Raw genomic sequence first — 24,162 nt, 5'->3', positions numbered from 1 at the left:
CCAAGACAGACATTTGTGGTCTTGATGGTATGCAGTTTATTAAAAAAAACGAAAGACTTACTAAATTACCTTCACATGAATTGAGTCACCCAAGGAAAAAAAAAGTGATGTTATAGAACAGCACGCATAAGGGCACGGCAGAAAAAAAGAAAATCGGAACCTGAGTGGTGAGATTTTCTGAGGTTATGTTACCATCTGTTGCCTTTGGGCATGCTAGATAAATATATTGTAGCGTATAGAAACTGTGCTGTCACGCAATGTGACTTGTGCGAAAAGGCATCCACTGTACAGGATCACAATTATACCCAAGAAATGTTTCCCTCTTATAGTATTTGACGACAGAACGTTTTCTTTTCTTTTTTCAAAAAAAAAGCAGAAGAAAGTTTTTTTTTCTTTTTTTTAAAGGGTTCATGTGTTTTCAGGGATGTAAAATTAGGGATTTTGACACATCTTGTACCAACATCAAACTACTCACATACCATAATGTGTTTCATCCTTGCTTTTATGTTTGCAAAGTGTTCCAGCAAATTGTTGGTTTACCCTGTAAAATAAAACCCAGCTGCCTAGTTTGAGCGAGTGTGTGTTTGTGTTCCAGTGTGTGGATATGAAAATGTTTACCAATGCACTTTGTGAAGGCTTATCTGACTTGTGGGGACAATAAGTTTTCATAGAACAGATATTTGAATTTAGTGTTCAAGTCACTCACTTCAAAAGGAATTTTTACGAATGAAATTGTGAAATCTTACTGCAGCTGAGATGAGGATGAGGTTAAGTTTCATGCATCAATGGAAAATGCCATGTGTGCATGTTCATGACAATTAGGCTATGTTCACACGTCTCATATAAAATGCAGAATGTATGTAACCAAGCAGACCCTTTGGTCTGTATTGCACAAAAGTATTGTGTGAGTGTGAGCACATCCTAAAGCCTGATGTTTAAAGACCCTTGACCCTTTCAAGTGAATTCAGATATTTGTTTCTATATACGTTATACATATTTGAAGATAATTGCTGAAAACATGCAAAGACTGAGAATGACATTATGTAGTACTCAATTGAGGAGATATAGCGTTAAATTCTTTTTCACCATTTCAGTTTTCCTGATTTTAAGGCATGGCTAAAAATGGGCAAAGTGACGCACTTGGGCCCCGGCATGAGTCGCCTCTCCCCTATTATATACTGTAAGAAGTTGAGCGCCTTTGTTCACATCAGCGGTTATCTGGCATAATTGCGATGTACAGTTAGCTAGCTAGCCATGCACACACCCCGAAAAGGCATCTTCCCTTCGGATAATCCGCTGTCGTAGCCGCTTCGAAGCGCCCCGCGGTCGGCCATGAGTGCACACGTCAGGCAGAAAAAGGCAGCATAGCGAAGAGAGGGTATTTTTTTAAAGGTCCAACTTGACAGCCAGCCTATGGAATCGGGGCTTCGTGCTGGCATGGGCGCTTTAGAGAGCCGAGCTGTCGGCCGTGAGTGTGCATACGTCATGGTGAGAAGGCGGAAGAGCGAGGGGAAAAAAGAACTCTGACTTGACAGGCAGCGTGTGGACCAGAGCTTTAGGCTGGCGTGGCCGCTTTCGAGTTCCTCGTTGTCAGCTGTGAGTGTGTGCACGTCATGGAAAGAAAGCTATAGAGTGAGGTAAAAAAAAAATTTTTATTGTAGACTGGGGCGTAGCGCTCGCGTGGCCTCTTTAGAGTGCCTCGTTATCGCGGCGTGAAAAAGACAACCCGGTGGGATATATTCTAGCCACCAAAGTCTTTAAACGGATATATTTTTGCGGCTCAAATGTAGCGGATAAACCCACAGTACAGTATTTGAAAGTAGAGAGAATAGCTCGATTTTTTCATAATTTTGAAGCCCCATTTTATATACTTAGTGATTTTTTATTTTATTTTTTTGATCATTCAAATCTGGCAGGCTTGTAAAAAACACTCTTTTATGTGGATTGTCAAATTTATTTTTACTTTACAGGTACTTTAAGGTTAAGTCCATGGGACTCAAAAGGCATCATCTTGAAAAGGTTCTTCAAATCTGGGTGTGTGTGTGTCATATAAGAGACAAAAAACATGACGTTCAAGCCATTTGTTTCAGGGTTTAAATGTGAATAAATTGTCACTCTATTTGATTTGTATGTTACTTTGTTTAAATTTTCCTCCAGTTGCTCCATGATGCCAAATGTTGAATTTGGCTCCTCGTCTCTGTGACTAAGCCTGGCTTGAATTAGAAGTTTAAAAACAACTGTTTTTGTACTTTAAATTAAAAGTAATACAATGTGATTATCCCTATAGTATTTTGACCACAACATTATGTTGATATTAATATTTGAAAAAGCATACAGCAGCTCGCCACTGTATAATATTTTATACAGCAACTGTACATACTTTAATTATCAACAAATTTGGTGTATGATTTCTGACAGGATTAAGGTTTCAAGGTAAAAAAAAAAAATGTTGGTCAGAGTTCTAAACTCATGGGTAGAGCACACAAATAGTTTATTAACAACTCAAAATGAACTAAAGCAACATTTTTATTTTATTTATATAAACTACATTAAGATATGTAAAATGTAGGTAGTTATAATGTTTGTTTCCAGGTGGCCTTTATTAAATTTTTGGCCTTGAAAAAACAAGTATGATTATTAGGTTTAAAACATATGCAGAAAAATGATTTAAAATTTCCATCAGGCGCACCTAATCTGTTGATTGAGTGAGACTGAATTGGTGTGACTCTTGAGTCCTTCCAATTAAAACAGACGCAGTCGACAGTGTGGATCAAAAACGGACATGTTAATTATGTATGCCAGGAGTGGTTCAGTCCTTTATTGGAAAATTTACACCTGTGCAGTGATTTATATAAATCAGCATTGCCCACAAAGCAGTAAAACTCTAATTGTTTCTTCCATTTTGAAAGTCTGGCATCCATTAAGGAGGCAGTGAGTAATAAAAAGGACTTTTAATCAATCCTCTCTTGTTGATAAGTTGATGTGTGGATGGTCTAGCCTACCTGTCAGAGCTACCATATGTTGATTTCTTTTTATATTAGCTGACAGCTTCCCTAGAGGCAGCTTTTTTCAGATACATGTAACAATAACTTAGTAAAAACAAGAGTGTTTTGGAATGTGGTTTTGAGAAAAAAAAACAATCCCAGTTCACTGAGGACCCGTAAAAATGAGTAACAACACTGTAATATGAATGGCAGGTCAGAAGTTAGGAGTTCGTAAAGAACCACTACACGTATGCGCAGCAACTACTTGTCCTCTTGGACAAAGCAGTCTTTTGAATGTCCTCCGTCTTTGTGTACCGTACCTTCGAAATGATAAGAGTATCACATTTAATATTTCCACTATGAGGCACCTTTTTAAACCAATGGCCAAGACTTTCCAGTTTTCATCCTTGATCAGATTTTTACAAATGACTCTTGGATATGTGGAATGGATAGTCATAGACATAAACTGTTTTTGATATTTTGATTTGTCTGTCCAATCCATGTAAACTGAGAAGAAAATTCCACTATTTGATCATTGAGATAACATTAAGTCCTATTGTAGACTGCCAAGTACTTGAAGTTCCATTGCAGCATCCAAAGTGACCCTTTCAATGTCGAACTAGACTTGTCGACCACTTCTCGACTGGCAGGCATGGCCACAGTAAATCCTAAATACTGCTCACGCTATGAACCTTGGGTAGTTAATAAAATCCCCATTACATGCCTTGTGCCCGTTGTTTGCTATTTCAACACCCCATTTGTGCCACGATTACAGTCATTATTAGTTAACGCCATTAATTCTCTACGCGATGCCAGAACTGCATACTAATATACAGTACCAGGCTTTAAAATCTTTTTTTTTTTTTTTTTTTTTTTTTTTTTTTTATCTTTCAAGGAGTTTGAATTGGAGTGGGGCCAGGATGTGCCACTCAAAATGAAGAGTCATCTGGTGACTCAGATGGAGCCTTATGAAAATAGGGTTGCTACATCTTTGGAGATAGTTCAAATTTCCCCTTTGATTATTTTCTCTTCCCCTCCCAAATGAATTGTTATTAAGCTTAAATCAGGAATATAATAAAATGAGTAGACTTCAAAATATTGCTTTCCTTTTCTGATACTATTCCCTTGTGCACACATGCAAATTATAATGCTAACTTATGTAAATTCGGTGTCGTCTTTAATTAGTTTTACTTGGCGGCATTAAAATACATGTATTTCCCCCCCAAAGTGATTTGTTTTGTTGTTCTGTTGAGTTTAAGGTTCAAAATGGATGATTATGTCTACTAAAAAGGTTTATTAAAGCTTGCTTTTTCCTCCCTCTTTCAGAATATTATCTTCCCCGCCCTCTTACCCGGCGGAGTCTATCCGCTGTGAAATCAAAAATCCTCTTCACACAGTACTGAGAGCACCACTCAGAGACAATCACTTCTAAAGGTTGACGATACACTTCTACTTAACAAATGGAAACAATTGCGACAAAACTGTGTTTGTAATGACATTCAAGTGAATAGAAAATGTGCTTCAAGCGCACATGTTTACATCTACAATATGCATCTTGGTGTAATTGTCAACCATTGCCAAGTAAACTACACTGTGATAATGTGTTGATTCTATTAGCATTTTGTTGATACATCACAGAAATACACACTTGGAGCATGAGTTGAGAGCAGTGTTATTTTTCCAATGTTAAAAATTCAGACATACTGTCAGCTTCCAAGACTGAACTCACTACTGTTCCTATTTTAATATTTGTCTGGAAGGATTTGTAATGTAGTAATAAATCGAGCAGCCTGCGCTGTTTTTATGCATTTACAGTTGATTTACAGTGAAGTGCTGAGTGGCCATCAAACAAAAAACTGCTTTATGTCATTATAGAAGGTGTCGGGTCATCCTCAGATGGAGGCTACGTCACATTGTGTTTCCAGCCACTTTGGGTTGAAAGTGACCAACTATGTATGCAGTTTTTTGTTTGTTTTTTAACATTTTTATGATTATCACTATTAAACATTCAGCAGAGCTGCTGGGATGAGCTAAAATAGCAAGATACCCCCTCCCCAAGCTCAAAGTGTGATTTATGACAAGGAAGCCCAAACCATTATAGCATTTTTATTATTATTGTTCTTTCACGGCTAATGCAACAATAGATTTTTGCATGATTGATGCATTACACTAAACATTAGATGATTGCATTACTTTGCATAGAACAGCTAAATGACACAAGATTACTTATTGTTATTTTCCTCCGTGATCTTACTCTAAGTGCAATGCATACAGTATTTCTTGGCATATATTGATTACTGCACAGGCAGCACACATACACATTGAGTAAAATGTGTGTATGAATACAGAATGTCTGTAATAGCTTTGATTGCCTGATTTCAACAATGCTTTACAGCGTTAACTGCCTTTGTTGGATTAAAGTTAGCAAATATGTAGCAGATCAAACAAAGACACTTTGACAGCCACACCCTTCTTTATGCAAATCATAACAATGGGCTCTTGTGAGAAGGAGTACTTAATTACATTTGTAATAAGAAGGACTTGTGTGCTTGTCTTGGTTCTCCAGGTCCCACCAGCCATTCTCATAGCATGTTAACTACCGGCATTGGAGCAGAAAAAGCTATTTAGAACATATACTGTACTCCTTATCATATGTTGACAAAGTGCCTAGACTTTTTTCAACTGTCTACATCAATCCTTCCATTTTCCGTAGCGCATATCCTTATTAGGGTCATGGACGTGCTGGCGGCAATCGAGAGGCAGGGTACACCCTGAACTGGTTGCCAGCCAATTGCAGAGCACGTGTACCCGCAGACAAACAATTATTCACACTCACATTCACACTTATGGGCAATTTAGAGTCTTCAATTAACCTACCATGCATGTTTTTGGAATGTGGGTGGAAACCGGAGTTCCCGGAAAAAACTCACGCAGGCACGGGGAGAACATGCAAATTCTACAGAGGCGAGGCCGAATTTGAACCCGGCTCCTCAGAACTGTGAGGCAGATGTGCTAACCAGTTTATTTGTAACAAGAGTTAGTGGATAGGAAACTTGCATCTCTTCTTAAAATATTTGTGTACAGCATACAGCATTGGCTGTGAAAAGATAGATCTATGTATTTGGTGCTAAATCTGTCGTTTGTGGCGTGTTTTTATGCAATACGTCACTGTAAAACCTCCTTGGAAATAAAAACAAAAATGTGATAGTTTATTTTATTTCTCTTGTGCTTGTATGTTTAAAAAAAATACAGTATCTTTTATAAATTGTCTTCAAAAATGTAAGAAATCAGAAGCTGTAAGCCTGGAGAGGAGCATGAACTGGATTGACAGCTGTGCCAACCTAGACACCTTCTCCATCAAAATGCTGACAGACACTTGAGGTGCCATTTGCAGGCATTCAGGCATGTGTGTTTATCATCCCCAGCCCGAAGATGTTGGGCAAAGGGCCAACTGATTTTTTCCCCCCAATGTGGCAAGCTAGTGTGAGAAACACTATAATTACCTGAAAATGTGAACTCCAAGCTATGCCTGACAAAGAAAATAAACTGTAATAAAACGCAGCTTTTGGGTTCTCAGCTGTAGTGACTTTTATTAAGACATATTAACAGGATCTTTAAAGAATATGGAACGTTTCCATTTGTCTTGAGGAAATTACTTGGCGGGGGAAACACCTGGCACACAAAATGCTTGCAGTGTGAACAATGTAAAGCGTTTTTTACAATACATGCACTGAAATTCAGTCTCTTGTTGCTGTTGTTTTATTTGCTCCTGGGCTTTGCCTACAGTTGTCAAGATTTTCATTTCATGACAAGCTGAATGAACTTCAATATATCAATTAAAATTATTACTTCATTTTACATTCACATTACAACAGTAATTCAAAAGTCTCCAGTTTTACTGTAATTCAAAAGTCACGCTAGCAGGCAGTAATTTTTGTCATCAAATAGCATGTAAAAACTCTGGCAACAAGATTACAATGGGGAAAAACAAAGTTTTAACCAGATGTAAACTTGTCCTGTAACTTGTTCATACAAATAAAACAAACATTAATTCTATGGAAAATGCATAATGAGACAAAACAGGACAGACAGGTTTAAACTGCAGTCTACTTTCATTATTCTAATGAAAGAGTTCAACACCAACAGTGAAAACATTCAAACAATGCACAGGGTTGGTAATAATAAATTAAATATTGCACAACAAACGGAAAGTAAAACACCATAATAGTGCAGTAGTATACTATAGAATTACGGCATCAGTGTAGTATAGTATAGTATAGTATAGTATAGTATAGTATAGTACAGTATAGTGTAGTGTAGTATAGTGTAGTGCAGTACAGTATAATACAGTAAAGGGTGAAAAGGAGTTGTTAAAAGGAATGTTTGTGCCAATTTGTGCATTTCATAATTCATGACTTGGGTGACATGTTAATAGACAAAAGGGAGAAATTAACAATCAAAAAACACTTCCTCCACATTCATGTCGCTATCAGCATTGCATGACTCAGAGGGAAGAGCTAGGGAAGTTATTGTTTAAACAAACAACATAATGTGCTTCAACAATGATCTTCCAAAGAGAGACAGGACAAATACATTTAACACATCATAGGGCTTTGAGAACAACATATTCCTCATCGTAAGTATAACCAGATATGGTAAATAGTATACTTAGAGTTCACAGAACCAGCATGTGGGCCCTTAGTAACACATTTTAAATGCTGGCACTAATTTAACTTACTCTAACTTGATATTAAATATGACATCTAAAAGCTATTTTCATCTGCTTTCCTTCTTATTGCCAGCCAGAATCTACATTAGCAAATAAAAAAATTACTTTTTACTGAAAAAGAAAATCGCGGCACGGTGGACGACTGGTTAGAGCGTCAGCCTCACAGTTCTGAGGACCGGGGTTCAATCCCCGGCCCCGCCTGTGTGGAGTTTGCATGTTCTCCCCGTGCCTGCGTGGGTTTTCTCCGGACACTCCGATTTCCTCCCACATCCCAAAAACATGCCTCAATTGGAGACTCTAAATTGCCCGTAGGCATGACTGTGAGTGCGAATGGTCGTTTGTTTGTATGTGCCCTGCGATTGGCTGGCAACCAGTTCAGGGTGTACCCCGCCTCCTGCCCGATGACAGCTGGGATAGGCTCCAGCACGCCCGCGACCCTAGTGAGGAGAAGCGGCTCAGAAAATGGATGGATGGATGAAAAAGAAAATCGTCCATGAATGAATATTAAATTATTTAATATTAAAATAATATTTTGGGGCTTATCTATATGTCTTGTACACACACTACTTAACAAATGTATTTTAGATAAATGTATGTAGGTTTCACGCCACATTTGCCCTAAATTAACAACATTGGTAATTACCAAAATATTTTTTTATGTATCTGCATAGATCATTTTACACTTGAGACTATGTGAGTCCCGGGATGCACATGTCATGGAAACAATTAGTCCCAACCTGGGAACAATGAGTCCCTGCAATTTATCATCACAGAATACAGATACAGTAATCCTACGCTATATAACGGTTCTTGCTTCGCAGTCCCGCTATATTGCAGATTTTTATTACAATGGGTACTTGATTTTTTTTATACTGTTTGTACAATCTTTTTGAGTTATCCATTGCTCTTGTTCTCTCTCAGTAGATTATATGTGTTTAGGCCTGTCATGATAGCAAATTTTTTAGGACAATAAATTTTCCCCCAAACTGTCATGACAAACGATAGTTTTGTTGGTTTTTTATGCCACTAATATAACGATAATAAAGCATAATAATGCAAGTACATCCTTTTTAAGAACGATTCACTTTTAATTCTAAGAATAATGAACATTGACATTGTAATGTGGAACAATGAATAAAATATCTTAGATACAAAATATACAGTAAATAAAACAGACTGAGGCTCTGTTCACAAAAATTGCACTTCAATAAATATTAAAATTTGGCACCGAGGTATAAACAGTCATAAATGCCATAAACTTAGCATCATGTACGCGCTCGCCCACATTTCAAATACGCAAACGTGCGTGCACACACACACGGCCAATCAAACGGAGGGTCCTTGCTCTTCACTATCTCTGATTGGTTTAGAGTCCACAATGATGAAAACCATCGTGGCGGCTTTCAAGTCGCGGAAATGCTTTTTCTTCTTCAAATGAAGAAGACGCAGATCGATCATACTTTATGCGTGCCTGCTCATTTTTGTGCATCTCAGACACGGGAAGCACGTCAAACGAGACCCCTATATCTGTGAGAAATTTTATCGACCATGCGATATAAATAAATATTTTCTTTCCCCAAAAAGTATAGATTTTTTAGCCAGGAGTATCGAACATTCATTTTCATTCAAATCACCGTTGTTCTGCCCGGCACTCTGCTCGCTACCACCCCTTCCCCTCACCCCGTTCGCTTTGCAGGAAGAGCGATTAGGTTAGCCAGCCACTGGTGTCGCTGTAGAGTATATCTAGCAAGTTACCGTCTTTACACAGAATAAGTCAGAGCGAAGGGATTCGATAAAATGGCGGCAAATATACAGTCACTCACCGTCATGCTGAAAAGCAGATGTGTGGGAGCACTTCAGTTTTAAAAGGAAGAAAGAAAGCGTCGATTTAGATAAAAGTTTGGCGGTTTGCAAACAGGGTCACACAAACATGAAAGACTCTGGAAATAAAACCAACCAACCTACGAGCACACCTAAAACGTCACTACCCGGACAAGGTAATGCTGCGGCGTGACACAAAGCAAACCAAAATGGACAGCGATGACGGCTGTTCCCACAAGTTCCCATATACTTCACCAAGGTCGTAGACTCGCAGAAGATTACAGAGACCATTGCCTATTTTATTTATCAGGATTTGAGACCTTATTCGGTGGTGGAAAAAGCAGGTTTCAGGCACATGGTGGAGGCGATGGAGCCCCACTATCTCATTCCAACCCGCGAACACCTCACCAAGGTTTATGTTCCCAAGCCATATGCTTAGACAAAGGCACACGTCAAAGCCTCCCTGGTCAGCGCAGCGAGAGTTGCCCTGACGTGCGACGGGAGGACATAACGAACAACTGAAGCCCACTTCATCGGCATTGAATGGGAGCTTGTTACGTATGTCTTACAAAACAGGCACATGCTCGAGAGCCACACAGGACACAACCTGGCAGAAAATCTAAGAAGGGTACTCGCTGAGTGGGGAATAACTAGGGTTGGGCATCGAGAATTGAGAACCGATTGGAACCGGGACTAACGTTCCGGTTATCCCAGAACCGTTCAAATTAAAAAAATCTCGGTTCCCAGTTTTGATGCCTCGTCCTCCAGCTGCGAAGAAGAAATGGCAAAAAACAATGAAGAAGCGGCGTAAACCAACGAAGAAGAACGTGCAAGATGACGCGCTTATGCCCAACGGCGGCGGCGTGTGTCTTAACTTTGTTAAAATGAATGACCAGTTGCCTCAGTGCAACACTTGGAATAAGATTATATTGTGCAAAGGAGGCTTTCATAGTGTGTAGCGTCTGACGTGCTCCGAGCCTCAGCCTACACCGCGCGGTGCTTCGGTGAAGCTCAATAGACTGGGTGAGTGAAACAATAAAATACGTCTGTGCAAACATCGAGACTGCTAACAAGGTAAACGGTTGGTTGTACTTTTGCACTGATGTTTTTTAACGCTTATTTTAGTCTTCAAACCAATGTAAGAGCCGATGAAAAAAAAAAAAAAAAAAAGCTTAACATTGGGCCGTAGCAACTTTAGATCACAATGAATTGGGAAAAAATTCACATAAACATTGTCTCACTGTATCACAAACACTAACCTTGTGCTTCATCGGTGGGTAAGGATAGGAATCAGCATTTTATACCATTTGGTTCCATCCATTAAAAAAAAAAAAAAAAGTTACTTTTCGTGCTAAAATGCTGAGTTTCGGTGCGTACCCTTCAAAATAAAAGGCTACAAGCTTAAAACAGGAAGTCAAGTTAAAACTTGCACAGATAAACCATTTGACGTGATGAAACATCCATCCATCCATCCATTTTCTGAGCCGCTTCTCCTCACGAGGGTCGCAGGCGTGCTGGAGGCTATCCCAGCTATCATCGGGCAGGAGGCAGGGTATACCCTGAACTGGTTGCCAGCCAATCGCAGGACACATACAAACAAACAACCGTTCACACTCACATTCACACCTACGGGCAATTTAGAGTCTCCAATTCATGCATGTTTTTGGGATGTGGGAGGAAACCGGAGCGCTCGGAGAAAACCCACGCAGGCACGGGGAGAACATGCAAACTCCACACAAATGGGGCTGGGGATTGTCGCCCGTGAAACAGTCCCAAATAACTATTTTAACAAGGCTATATTTAACTTTTAGCTGAAACATTAATTAATGAATATTAAGTCAATTGGGTTAGTTCCACACACATTACCTTTTAGTTCAAAGGTTTGATATTGATACTGGTTATAAAGAACCCCGAGTCAAATGTTCATTTTAGTCTATGCTGCGGGCTGCTAAGAAAATGGATGTTCATAATTTGGACACCCTTTATTTAAACCATGCAAACCTTTTCGACCCAGCCCCCTAAAAGAATTGTAATCGAGAATCATTTGGAAACGGAATCGAGATAAGGAACCGGAATCGCTCAAATTCAAACGATGCCCAACCCTAGGAATAACAGAAAAAGATCCAGTAATTGTCACTGACAATGTGTCAAATATGCCAATAACAGCTGAGGAGGCACCGTTCGCAGTTCAAGTAAAATGCTACGCTCACACCCTTAATCTGGCTGCAAAATGTGCCCTCAAAATCCCAGCAGTCGCACATCCGTTGGGAAGAGTGAGACACATTGTGAACTTCTCCAGAGGAAGCACCACAGCAGCAACATGATGAAAAGCGAAACAAAGCAACCATTCACACTCACGGGCAATTTAGAGTTGTCAATTAACCTACCATGCATGTTTTTGGGATGTGGGAGGAAAACCGGAGTGCCCGGAGAAAACCCACGCAGGCACGGGGAGAACATGCAAACTCCACACCGGCGGGGCCGAAGATTGAACCCCAGTCCTCAGAACTGTGAGGTAGACGCTCTAACCAGTCGGTCACTGTGCCGCCAGAGTGCATGCTTTTTAAGTAAATTGAACTGTGAATTGTCCATTGTCCATTTGTTTGTCTATATGTGCCCTGCTATTGACTAGACAAGGGTGTACTCCTCCTCTTGCCTTAAGTCATAGCTGATATACTGTACGTAGGCTTCAGTTACCCATGACTATTGAAGATGAGCGCTATTGAAAATGGACGGATGGATGGATGGATGGACGAATGGATGGATGGGTGGGTGGGTGGACCGACAAAACAATTAAGAAATGAAGAAAATAACAGATCGTGCCACTAGGTAGGTGTAGTTACCCTTATTATAGCCATCTTTCCACCAAGCTTTCCATATGTAACACTTTGATAACTGATAGCTGTATGTAAATAGTGCATAACTCAGGACGGCGCGTAACTCACCTGTAAAAAGCAACAGAGAAAACTATAGTTTTGTTTTTTTTTTAACAGCAATTTTGCTTTTGTACCATTCTGTAGCCTAAAGCACATTAATTTGTAATAAAGACGTCAAATAAAAATTATTTACCTGCCTTACTGAACAGAAAAACTAATTCTAGTGGTTGAATGTTCTGCTTGATTCATTCCTGCTCACTGAGCCGGCCGGCTCAAATTTAGTTGTGAAAAAAATGGATTCATTTTGAAATTCCTCATTCCTATTGAAAATGGTACAAGGTTGAAAGACTAGATTGGCCTAAAATTGAAAGAGTCCACATTAAAGCTCTTCATGAACCTAGATGGTCTCTGAGATGTTTCTTGGTGAGAATTGATTTAATAAATGTGTTAAGAACTGTATACAACTGGATTTTGTGATTACAAATGACATTCTATTTTCTATCAAAAACTGGACAAATCGAACAGAAACACAAATGCCTGTTGAGGTGAGCATACATGAGGTAAATAAGGAAAAGCGGGGGATATGGCATGGCCTAAGCAAAGACATAAAATTATTTTCCCTTGTATTTAATGTCTTCCATAAGTCATTGCTAGCAAAAGCTAATCAATAGGATCTTAATGAAAACTTGAGCCATATTTTACTTTGCCGCAGAGAAGTCCCAGATCAGCATTTGTTGCCTTGTTATGTGCTGCTTTTCACCCTTGGGCTGTTTGACAGATGTGCATCACATTTGTGGGTACCTTAAATATTTTCTTCAATCACGAATGATTGGTGAAAACATTGCAGACCCATAGAAAAAATATTTTGCAATGGCAGCTGTTAATCGTAGGAGAAAACAGGATGTTATTTCCATGGAATAGATTAATACCAAGGCGAAATATATTTTTTTAAATCCAAAAATAGTACTAACCAACATGTTTAATCGCTTCCTCAAGTACCATACGTACTCTCCAAAGAATGCAGTGTTGCATATATTGCCCATGGGTTGATGTTTAACTAAAATAAATAAAATAATTGATTACATACCAGACACCACAAAACAGTAGTAGTGAACATTTAACCAAGCTTTGTGGATTTGTCGCCTGAATTTACAACTAGAGTATTGTGATCTCAACAGTCATATATTTTAGATTTATGGCCTTTTCTGTTACAATAATTGAGTTTATAGATGTATTTGTTTTTCCTCACAAAAAATGGCAAGTGTTCATTCTTTTTTGCGATCTACTGAATGTTGTATGACTATATCTCCTTTAAGAATAGCCTCCACTCAACCAGCCGTGCGTCAAATAGTCGCCAAGGGCATCATCCACTTGAACAAATAAACGCCTCTCCTCTAATAGATTCATCATGGCAAAAACAGGCCGTGCCACAAGATACAAACTTTGTAGTTGTATATACCTTTACAAAAGTCACTTTTCCACCAAGTGATAAAGTTTGTTTCAACCGCAGGTGATAATTGGTACAGTGTAGCTAATGAGTGATTAGCATCAACAGACGTGTAAATAGCATGACAGAATAGCAGCAGGACAATGTGTTCCATCCAGTGAATTCAACAACAAAAAAAACTCAAAATGTCTCTTATTTTTAAACAGGTATTACTATAAAAATACATTGTTGAAATTGCTGTCGTGGGACGTGGAGAAAAAAAAGCTTTCAATTACCTTTTTTGTCTGCACTGCGTACTGGAATAGGAGTCAAAGGTCTGCTGGATGCATCACCTGTAAGTTTTTAAAAATACATACGATTACTAGAGAATAATTTTTATTGATGATGTGTTTTGGGGGAAAAAAACACATTACTTTTCTTCGTCGCAATCGTGAAAGACGTTCGACTTGCAAGTGTTGAATTCCTGCAAGATGGACGAAATGGAAGATTCAAATCAGTACTGGCAACAGATGTTACATTGTAATGTGAACTAGTGGGACTAAATTATGTTTTTATGTAACAGGGATTGAAGGAACGTGTTTGCTCGCTAAATGTGGCTAACGCGAGCTGCAAACGAGTTACCTTCGTCGGACTTCGTCAGTCTTCATCAGAGGAACTTCGGCTGGCTATCCAAAAGGGAGTTCACCCATTTGACGATTCTGGATCCCATTTAATCAAATCCTGGTCGGCAGACAATCAGCCAGCAAGCGGCCGAGAACATCTCGCCATATGTATGGGCCGGCATTTTGCGCGATCGTGGTCCGGGGGTCAGATCCGGCCCGCCACATCATTTTATGTGGGCCGAGGAAAGCAAATCAAAATTGCTCATTGTCTTCTGGTGTAATACCATTGAGATATTTGCAAGCATTGATTTGTTACCAATCCCACTTTGAAAAGAAATGTAATACTCGAAAAACATGTTTTTTTAGGCTTCTGATTTCAAAACTGGTTATTCATCAATGTGTTGTGTATACTGTATGTAATTACAGTATATGAGGTAATCTTTCATTGATATGGGTTCACAGTTGTAGCGGCCCTCCGAGGGAAGTCATAACTACGATGTGGGCCGTGACAAAAATGAGTTTGACACCCCTGATCTAAGGCGTCATTCCTGTCGGTCGCAGGAATATTTTTCTTGCATTGGCACAATACATTTCTAGTACCGAAAGCTTTCTTTTTTTTTTTTCTTTTTTTTTTTTTTTTTCATTTTGTCTTCTCTCTTTTCCACCTTTATGTTTGTCTCTTCTCATTGTCTGTTGCATACCGCCGGCCCACCCCCTCCTTCTTCTTCTTCCCCTTCTTCAGTCTGAGGAAGGGACGTTCACCTCAAGGCATTGTTGCCCTCTATACGGTTCCATTCCTCATTGCAGTTATCCAGAGGCTTGAATATCACACATAAACTGCACAAGACCCTGCCCCACCCATCCCCGTTAAAAAACGCCATTGACGTCTTTAGACGGCATTGGCAGGTAATAGATGGATTTTTAATGAAGTCTTTGGATGGCATTGGCAGACAAAGAGTTAAGTAGTCCTTGACGCTAGAGGTCTTGGCTTTATTTTTAGATAGACCACCTACGTAAAATGGGATGAAAAAGAAACAAATCACTTAATTTACGAAAACATACAAAAACACAACATATCAGTATTGTCTTATAGCTGTGCAGCAAGAGCAAGCTTGAATAGACACACTATCAACAACATAATGTTCATATTTTATCGCAGTGCCTCAGCCACCGAGTGTGTCACTTTAGTAACGACTACTGACCACTGTCTGCTTTGGCTGCTTTGTTCAGAACGGTGTGCCAATGATGAGCGATGTTAGAAAACAAGTAGTGAACAATTACTTCTCCCTCTAACTGTATTGTATTATTGATAGGAACCAAGACTAAAAGGACACTATATAATAGTGAATAGAACAGAAACTGCTAATGTTACATATTCTTTTCCTATTGTAACAGGTAACAATTCTCCGACCACCAATCAACAGACATCAGCATGTCCAGCTCCACCCTAAGCACGGCCTCCTCCCTAAGAGATGGTAATTACTCTCTGCAGTTGAGTAAAAAAAAAAAAAAAAAAAAAAAACAGGCTACAATTTGATGAAATACAGTTTGTGAACGTCTTACAATTGCTCTTACATTGGGAGCTACAGGACACGATCCCTTCATGCTTTTCCTTCCTGACTAAGATGCATGGTTTTCCTAACCAGTCAAAAATAATCCACCAAAATCTTTCTTATAATTTGAATTTTACTTGAGTTAACCTGTGGCAAACCTTACTGTGCATCCCACAGGGACCCATAGAAGATATTTGACAAATAATAAAGTATACGCACTCCTCTCCTTCTAGAGGTATATGACAATGACACATAAACTTAACATGGAGCTCATTGCACTATAGAAATTATATGAAAGATGTCCCAACGTATAACTGTCATGAATAATTAAATCAGACATAAAAAAGACAGAAAAAAGAAAGAATGTGTACTGAAATTGGTAATGAAAGCAACTTGCAGGCTGACTAGTGAAATGTAATGCTAATTGTTTCCAGTGATCCTTGTCAATGTACAGGTTGTGGTACTGGTCTGGTTCCCGTCAACTATCTATGACTACAATTAGATTCGAAAAGGTCATTTTTCATGCTCGGAAAGGCCTCTTAATGAGCTGGTGGCCACCTATTTAACACTTCTATCCAGTCTCCTAAAACAGACTTTCCATATCCACCAGACAGCATGATTCACTTGAACTGGGAACTCAACTAGATGGTTTTGTTTTGTTGTCTTATGGAGATGCATTTAATGCTTGTGTTCAGTGTAAATTTATCACGCAAAAAAACAATAACGTTTCAAAGGTCAGGCCATAAAATACAATCTTGTCTGTCTTTACAGTGCCGAAAGCATTATTTATAGTTAATGCCAACCTGAACATTTTCATGTGCAGGAACATTATTTCTTGAGAAAAAAAAATGGCCATGATCTATCTACTGCATGTGTGACATTACATGAGTGTATTGAAAGCCGTCCACTGGCTAGATGTCGTTTGCATTTGAATTTGCATTTTCAGCCAGCGGCGAGAGGGTGGAGACAAACTGGGCCAATGTCATGTCAGCTGACACCTCGAGTAGTGCATGGGTGCAGGCTCGCTCTTCTAACAGTCAAGAACCATGATCAAGTGAAGCCTAATCACAGAGTTGCCTCAAATGTGTAAAATCAGATCATTCTTTTCTGTGTTTCATGTTCAAACAGGAGCACATGTGATTTGGTATGCCTTCATAAAACACTAAGGCTTCCATCAGTCACTAATTATTGCAATGAAGAACTAAAATCCCTAAACACAAAGGAACCGGCAGTGCATTGCTTTAGCTGTCACATTTAACTAGTGAGAGTGCCCTTAGCCTATACATGCTGAAAGAGGAGGAATCATATTCAATTAGACAAAAATAGTCCATCAGACATGCAATCAGGGTTGATTAATATTAAACCCCAACTCCTGTCTTTCCATTTTCAATTTATATCTGCAAATTCCTAACCAATAGTTTTGAATATCAGATAGGAGTGACAGTAGGCAGTTGCAGAGGGGCTGTCTGGTTTGTGTGTAAAGACTGGCTGAGTGGGGCGGCGCGCAACGACCACTCATCTCGCCCTTATGGCACGCTGTGTTTACGCCGATCCCTCAGGCCATTTGTTTGCAGCACTTCCTTGGCCCACAGCACCATGCATAATGTACGAATGAAAATGTTAACAGTGGCAAATAAAATCAGCAAGGTGCCCCCACAAATCAGGGCAGTTTAGGAGCACATTTAATCATCCATGCGTTGGGGACAATGCATAGCAATTAATTGTGGCATTTCAAAGAAGACCCCATTTTTCCAGGTTCCTCGAAGCTCCTTGCACATTTACCCTGCCATGTGCTGCAGGCCAGTAACTTATTCTGAACTAAATCTATGTGCAGCTCTTTGAGACATCTCCATATTTTGGCCCGATTATGTTTATAATCAGATCAAGTAGATGACGGGGGAACCCCCTGAAGACAGTTGCACAGAGTTACATCAACACAGCCCACCCAACATGAGAAATAACAAAAACAACAAAGTTACAGCGTCATATGCTGGTGTCAGGAAAATAAATATTTTAGTCAAAAGCACGTGCGGTAGAGAGATGAGTTAAAACAGAAAGTCAAATGCTGGCACCCTCATATTTTGAAGGGGGAGAAAAACAACTTAAGGCTTAACTGAATTGAGAACTACTGTGGAATTGAAAAGCTGAGACTGGTAACTGTCACTGGACATAAGGACAACATTTCATGCAGATACAATCTGTAGTACCTTTCAGCACTTCCTGAACACTAAACACCCTAATCTAATGACAGGGGATAGAATCTAGTCAGGCTTTTAGCCCAGTGCCAGCATGCCTCCGCCCACATCAGACTGCAGTCAAAAATCCACTTGTTATTTTTATTTCCACTACATCTCCCATGAGGTGCACTCGGTGCGGCTTGAGTCATCATTGTTCAAGTCTTTAGAGTGGGAAACCACACATACGCACGCACGCAGGCACACACACACATACACACACACACACAAGCTGGTGGCAAGGTTATAGTCAGTCAGACAAGGGGGCACTCGTATTCTGCCAACCCCAGGGAAAACTCACAGAGGGCTCCGTAGAGGGAAAACAGAGATGTGCCGTGTTGCTGACATGGCAGCCGTCACGTCACACTAAGCAGTAAGAGTGATGTGCACAGACAGCACTGAGATATGTGTAATGCTACTGTGGCTTCTAACCAAGTCAGTAAAGGGTTGGTGGATTACATGACCCACAATAGCCTTCTGAATATCTGCAAGGGAGCTTAGAAAGTCCAAAGAAAAGCAGGTTTGTTCTAAGATGATCTCGCCAGCGTTGTAATAACATCCAAATAACACGTTACTTCTTAAATACAGGGGAAACAAATATTTTAAGTGTTTTTTGTGCAACAGAAATAATTGTATTACTGTATGTTGTTGCCAAAGACAGACAGCCCTTTAAGTGTCAATCAGGCAATGTTGAGAATGATCCTCAAGCATTGTAGTAAAATATATTGCCGCTGATGATGAAACCCTTTAAGTCCACTTTGTGATGATTTTCACTTTTTAACATTATTAAATACTTTGTCTTTTTCTGTGTGTATAGTCAAGAGTGTATCGGTAAACAACTAATGAAAATGTGTTTATAATGTCATTTTTATAAAAAATACCTCCATTGGTCACCAAAACTGTCCTTCCAAACATGTACTGATATTTAGTTCCGCGAGTACTTGGACAATGACGAAGTTTGTATGATTTTGTCTTTATGCACCACCGCAATGGGTTTGAACTAAAACAATCATGTGTTCAATTAAGTATAGATAGATAGATAGATAGATAGATAGATAGATAGATAGATAGATAGATAGATAGATAGATAGATAGATAGATAGATAGATAGATAGATAGATAGATAGATAGATAGATAGATAGATAGATAGATAGATAGACATATACATATATATATGGTAGTTTTTCCTAAACGACATACAAGACACAGAATAAAAACATTTAACCAGGAATTGTTGTAGCCATGACTAAGCGCCTTTGCTCACTCACTTTGAGGAAGTCAGCTGACATTATTTATCTTCTGAGGGTTAATAAGAGAGAACATGAAGTTGAACCTAATCTTAATTAAAGTGCAATGAATTAATAAAGTACGTTAAGGACACAATTCAAATTTTTCATCCCTAAGTGATACAATTCAGGTGAGGTCATGGCAGCGTAAAGAGATACTAAGATGGCGCCTACCAGTGTGGTCGCCTCGGTAACGCGCTCTCTAGTATTGTTTTTGTGTTTTTCGTCCGTCTTTGGAGACCTTACACGACTCACTTACACAAGGGGAGACCTGCTAACCATCAAGGAGGCTACTCCGGACTTTCTGTCACCAACGTTCGCAAATCCGCTCAGTTTTTTCCCAGAGTTACTTACCGGAGCGGCGTCCGCGGTTTTCGCCGCATGGAGACGGAAGCGGGGCCACAGAGGGAAACGGGCCGGCATTCAGGTGAAACTCCGCAAGAGAGGACACAGATTAGCGTTCCCGTCGATCCACCTCGCGAATGTACGCTCCCTACCCAACAAAATGGACGAGCTTCATCTTCTGTTAAAGACCAGTAAAGACTTCGGACGTTCCGCGGCCATGTGCTTCACGGAGACCTGGCTTTGCAACGCTGTACCCGATGGCGCTGTTATGCTTCCCGGTTTCCGTATTCATCGAGCGGACCGCGACATGGAATCATCGGGGAAAACAAAGGGCGGCGGAATATGCCTCTATATCAACGAAAAATGGTGTACGGACGTCACGGTGCTCAGCACACACTGCAGCCCGCATTTGGAGTCGCTATTTTTAAACTGTAAACCATTCTACCCGCCACGTGAGTTCGCATCATTCATACTGGCTGACGCGTACATCCCACCTCAAGCTAACATGAACGCCGCACTGCTAACGCTCGCCGAACAAGTCAACGAAATTGAAAAAAAACACCCGGACTCACCCCTCATTATTCTCGGGGACTTTAACAAAGCTAAACTCGACCACAAACTCCCTAAATACAAGCAGCACATCGACTGTCCTACCAGAGAAAATAATACTTTAGACCACTGCTACACTACGGTAAAAAACGCATACCGCCCTATTCCTCGTGCAGCCCTGGGCTCGTCTGATCACTGCTTAATTCACTTAATACCGACGTACAGGCAAGAAGTTAAATGCGCGAAGCCTACAGTGAAAACAGTGAAAAAGTGGACAAATGAAGCCAAGATGGAACTTCAAAGCTGTTTAGACTGCACAGACTGGAGTGTCTTTGAAAATTCAGCTGGCAGCCTGGATGAATATACGGACACTGTCACATCCTATATCAGTTTCTGTGAAGAGGTTTGTGTACCAACAAAAATCTTTTCGCACATTCAACAACAACAAGCCGTGGTTCACTGCTAAACTTAAGCAGCTTCGCCAAGCTAAGGAGGACGCATATCAGAGCGGGGACAGGGCCCTGTATAATCGAGCTAGAAACCAGCTTACTAAAGAAATTAACATTGCAAAAAGAAACTATGCAGCAAAGTTGGAAAAACAGTTTAGCGCAAACGACTCTAAATCAGTCTGGCATGCATTCCAATCGCTGACTAATTACAAGCGACGATCCCCCCAAGCTGAGAACAATAGCACACTAGCCAACGACTTGAATACCTTCTACTGCAGATTTGAAAAGGACAGTTTCACACCACACACCCACCCGGCCGCACCCGCGACCACAATCACACCTCTGACTTTTGCGTTAACCATTCATGAACAGGATGTGAGACGCATCTTCAACCAACAAAAGATTAACAAAGCGGCAGGCCCGGACCATGTGTCCCCATCCGGCCTCAAAGTCTGCGCGGACCAGTTCGCTCCAATCTTCACTCAGATCTTCAATAGATCTCTGGAACTGTGCGAAATTCCATCATGTTTCAAACGCTCCACCATCATTCCAGTCCCCAAGAAACCTGCAATCTCAGGTCTGAATGACTACAGGCCTGTCGCTTTGACATCTGTGGTCATGAAGTCCTTTGAACGTCTCGTGCTGGACCACCTCAAGAGTGTCACAGGTCCCCTGCTGGACCCCCTGCAGTTTGCCTACCAAGCGAACAGGTCTGCGGATGATGCAGTCAACATGGGACTGCACTTCATCCTAGAACACCTCGACAGTGCAGGGACCTACGCGAGGATCCTGTTCGTGGACTTCAGCTCAGCGTTCAACATTATCATCCCTGAACTCCTTTCATCCAAGCTTCTCCAGCTCAGCGTCTCACCTGCCATCTGCCAGTGGATTTACAGCTTTCTGACGGGCCGGACACAGCAGGTGAGGCTGGGGGAGACCATCTCATCCACACGCAGCATCAGCACTGGGGCGCCCCAAGGTTGTGTCCTCTCTCCGCTACTCTTCTCTCTCTACACGAACGACTGCACCTCAGCGAACCCGACTGTCAAACTCCTGAAGTTTGCAGATGACACCACTGTCATCGGCCTCATCAAGGACGGTGACGAGTCTGCATATCGACAGGAAGTGGAGCGGCTGGAGCTGTGGTGCGGCCGACACAACCTGGAGCTGAACACGCTCAAGACTGTAGAGATGATCATGGACTTCAGGAGGCATCCTTCGCCACAGCTGCCCCTCACGTTGTCCAGCCGCCTTGTGTCAACCGTCGAGACCTTCAAGTTCCTGGGAATTACAATCTCTCAGGACCTGAAGTGGGCGACTAACATCAACTCCGTCCTCAAAAAGGCCCAGCAGAGGATGTACTTCCTGCGGCTTCTAAGAAAGCACGGCCTGCCACCGGAGCTGCTGAGACAGTTCTACACAGCGGTCATCGAATCAGTCCTGTGTTCTTCCATCACAGTCTGGTTCGGTGCTGCTACAAAAAAGGACAAACTCCGACTGCAACGGACAATCAAAACTGCTGAAAGGATTGTCGGTACCCCCCTACCCACCATTGAGGACTTGCACGCTGCCAGAACTAAGACAAGGGCGTGCAAAATCCTCTCGGACCCTCCCCACCCCGGTCACCAGCTCTTCCAGCTCCTTCCTTCAGGTAGGCGCTACCGATCAATGCAAACTAGAACTAGTAGACATTCCAACAGCTTCTTCCCTCTTGCGATCAACTTCTTAAACACCTGACCTACAATTCCATTACAACTTGCTGGCAATTTTTTGACTTCGTTGTCACATTTCTGTGGGGCAAATTATGTATTACTCGTGCACTCGCTGTAGTTGTCTCGCCATGCTGCACTATTTGCATATACTGGCCACTCATGCCAGAGTAGCATCTGCTCCATTGCACACTGTTTGAGGAGTATCTGTAACATTTGCACAACCAACATTGTCCCAGATTATCGCACTACTCGTCACTTTAAACCGCATACACTCCTTGAAGTCTCAGCGCCCCTTGCACAATGGTCATTGCACCGGTGTATTGCAATATTAGTCATTCGAACTGCTCTAAGTGCTAGAGGACTCTGCATCTTTTTGCACAATTGTTTTTTGTCAATGTCTTTATGTCTCCAAAGTGTTCTGTAAATTGACTGTCTGTTGCACTAGAGCGCCTCCAACTACCGGAGACAAATTCCTTGTGTGTTTTGGACATACTTGGCAAATAAAGATGATTCTGATTCTGATTCTGAAGAGTAAAATAAACATATGAAATCAGGTATTCTTAGATCGGAATCAGGCCTCTTCCAAATGTGGATAAAAATCCAATATTGTGATGGCAATCTGCCAATGCGACTTCAGCATTAAGGGACAGATGTACCGTAATTTCTCGTGAATAATGCGCACCCATGTATAATACACACTCCCAAAGTTGACCTCAAAATTCTGGAAAACCCTTCCTACCTATGTATAATGCATTTTTACAATGCATGATTTTGCTTCTACCCATATGATCAAAACATGACGTATTGTCTGTATTTTGTTAGGGTTTTTTTCTAATAATTATTCTGAAGCTAAGCACTGTATTTGACCATGTAATACTTTCTTTTTATTTACTTGATCTTATTTTGAAATTCACAGCCCTACTTTTATTTAGTAAATGAGAAAAGGCACAGTTGTACTGATATGTTTGATTACCCAGGCAGAATTTGTAAGATGGGTACAATTCTTCAAAGAATACATGAAGGGCCAGGCGAAACACATTTAATTTTATTTTAATGGGATTCAAATTAAACTGTCAAGCATTTCAGAAAAGAATTATCATCAAACAAAACATAATCATAAAGAAACTAATGATGGTTGTTGTTCAGTCATCAGTCGTATTTAAAAAAAAAAAAAGTATTTAAAAAATTCTGCCACGGTATGTAAACGTATAACAACAACTGTACATATTATGCACTCATATGTACCCCTGTCATATTGTTATGAAAGTGTACATCTTTTTCATAACCTCTAGGTGGCGGTGCCATATTGGAGCAATTGTTACAGCTTTTTCATAACCTCTAGCTGGCGGCATACATTTATAAAATGGGAAAGTGGTTTTCATTTTCTCCTATACCTATGTATAATGCGCACAATTGAAAAAAAATTGCATTATACACGAGAAATTACGGTAATCTACCCAGGTCCCCTTCGATGCGAGGCTCACATAATCCAAATATGCCGATCAGTGACATGCGGTGACCATTGTGAAGTTGCTAATATGCAATTGGAGCATCTGTGCATGTGGGTTGTTTCA

The 24,162-nt window shown here is 40.5% G+C and overlaps 1 long non-coding RNA gene across 1 annotated transcript in view; it reads right to left on the bottom strand.

Moving 5' to 3' along the window:
- LOC133482208 (uncharacterized) overlaps positions 1-24,162 on the bottom strand; it is a 107,696-nt gene that overhangs the window by 65,717 nt on the left and 17,817 nt on the right. The window contains exons 3-5 of the long non-coding RNA XR_009789721.1: positions 14,479-15,468; positions 14,271-14,320; positions 14,133-14,189 (exon numbers count right to left, since the gene is read on the bottom strand). This is a non-coding gene — a long non-coding RNA (uncharacterized LOC133482208). The remainder of the gene's footprint in view (positions 1-14,132; positions 14,190-14,270; positions 14,321-14,478; positions 15,469-24,162) is intronic.

The sequence above is a fragment of the Phyllopteryx taeniolatus genome, chromosome 1 (genome assembly GCF_024500385.1).
Source record: "Phyllopteryx taeniolatus isolate TA_2022b chromosome 1, UOR_Ptae_1.2, whole genome shotgun sequence".
NCBI classification, from domain to species: domain Eukaryota; kingdom Metazoa; phylum Chordata; class Actinopteri; order Syngnathiformes; family Syngnathidae; genus Phyllopteryx; species Phyllopteryx taeniolatus.
Note: the sequence above shows the minus strand (reverse complement) of the source record. Positions and strands in the feature narration are given on the sequence as shown.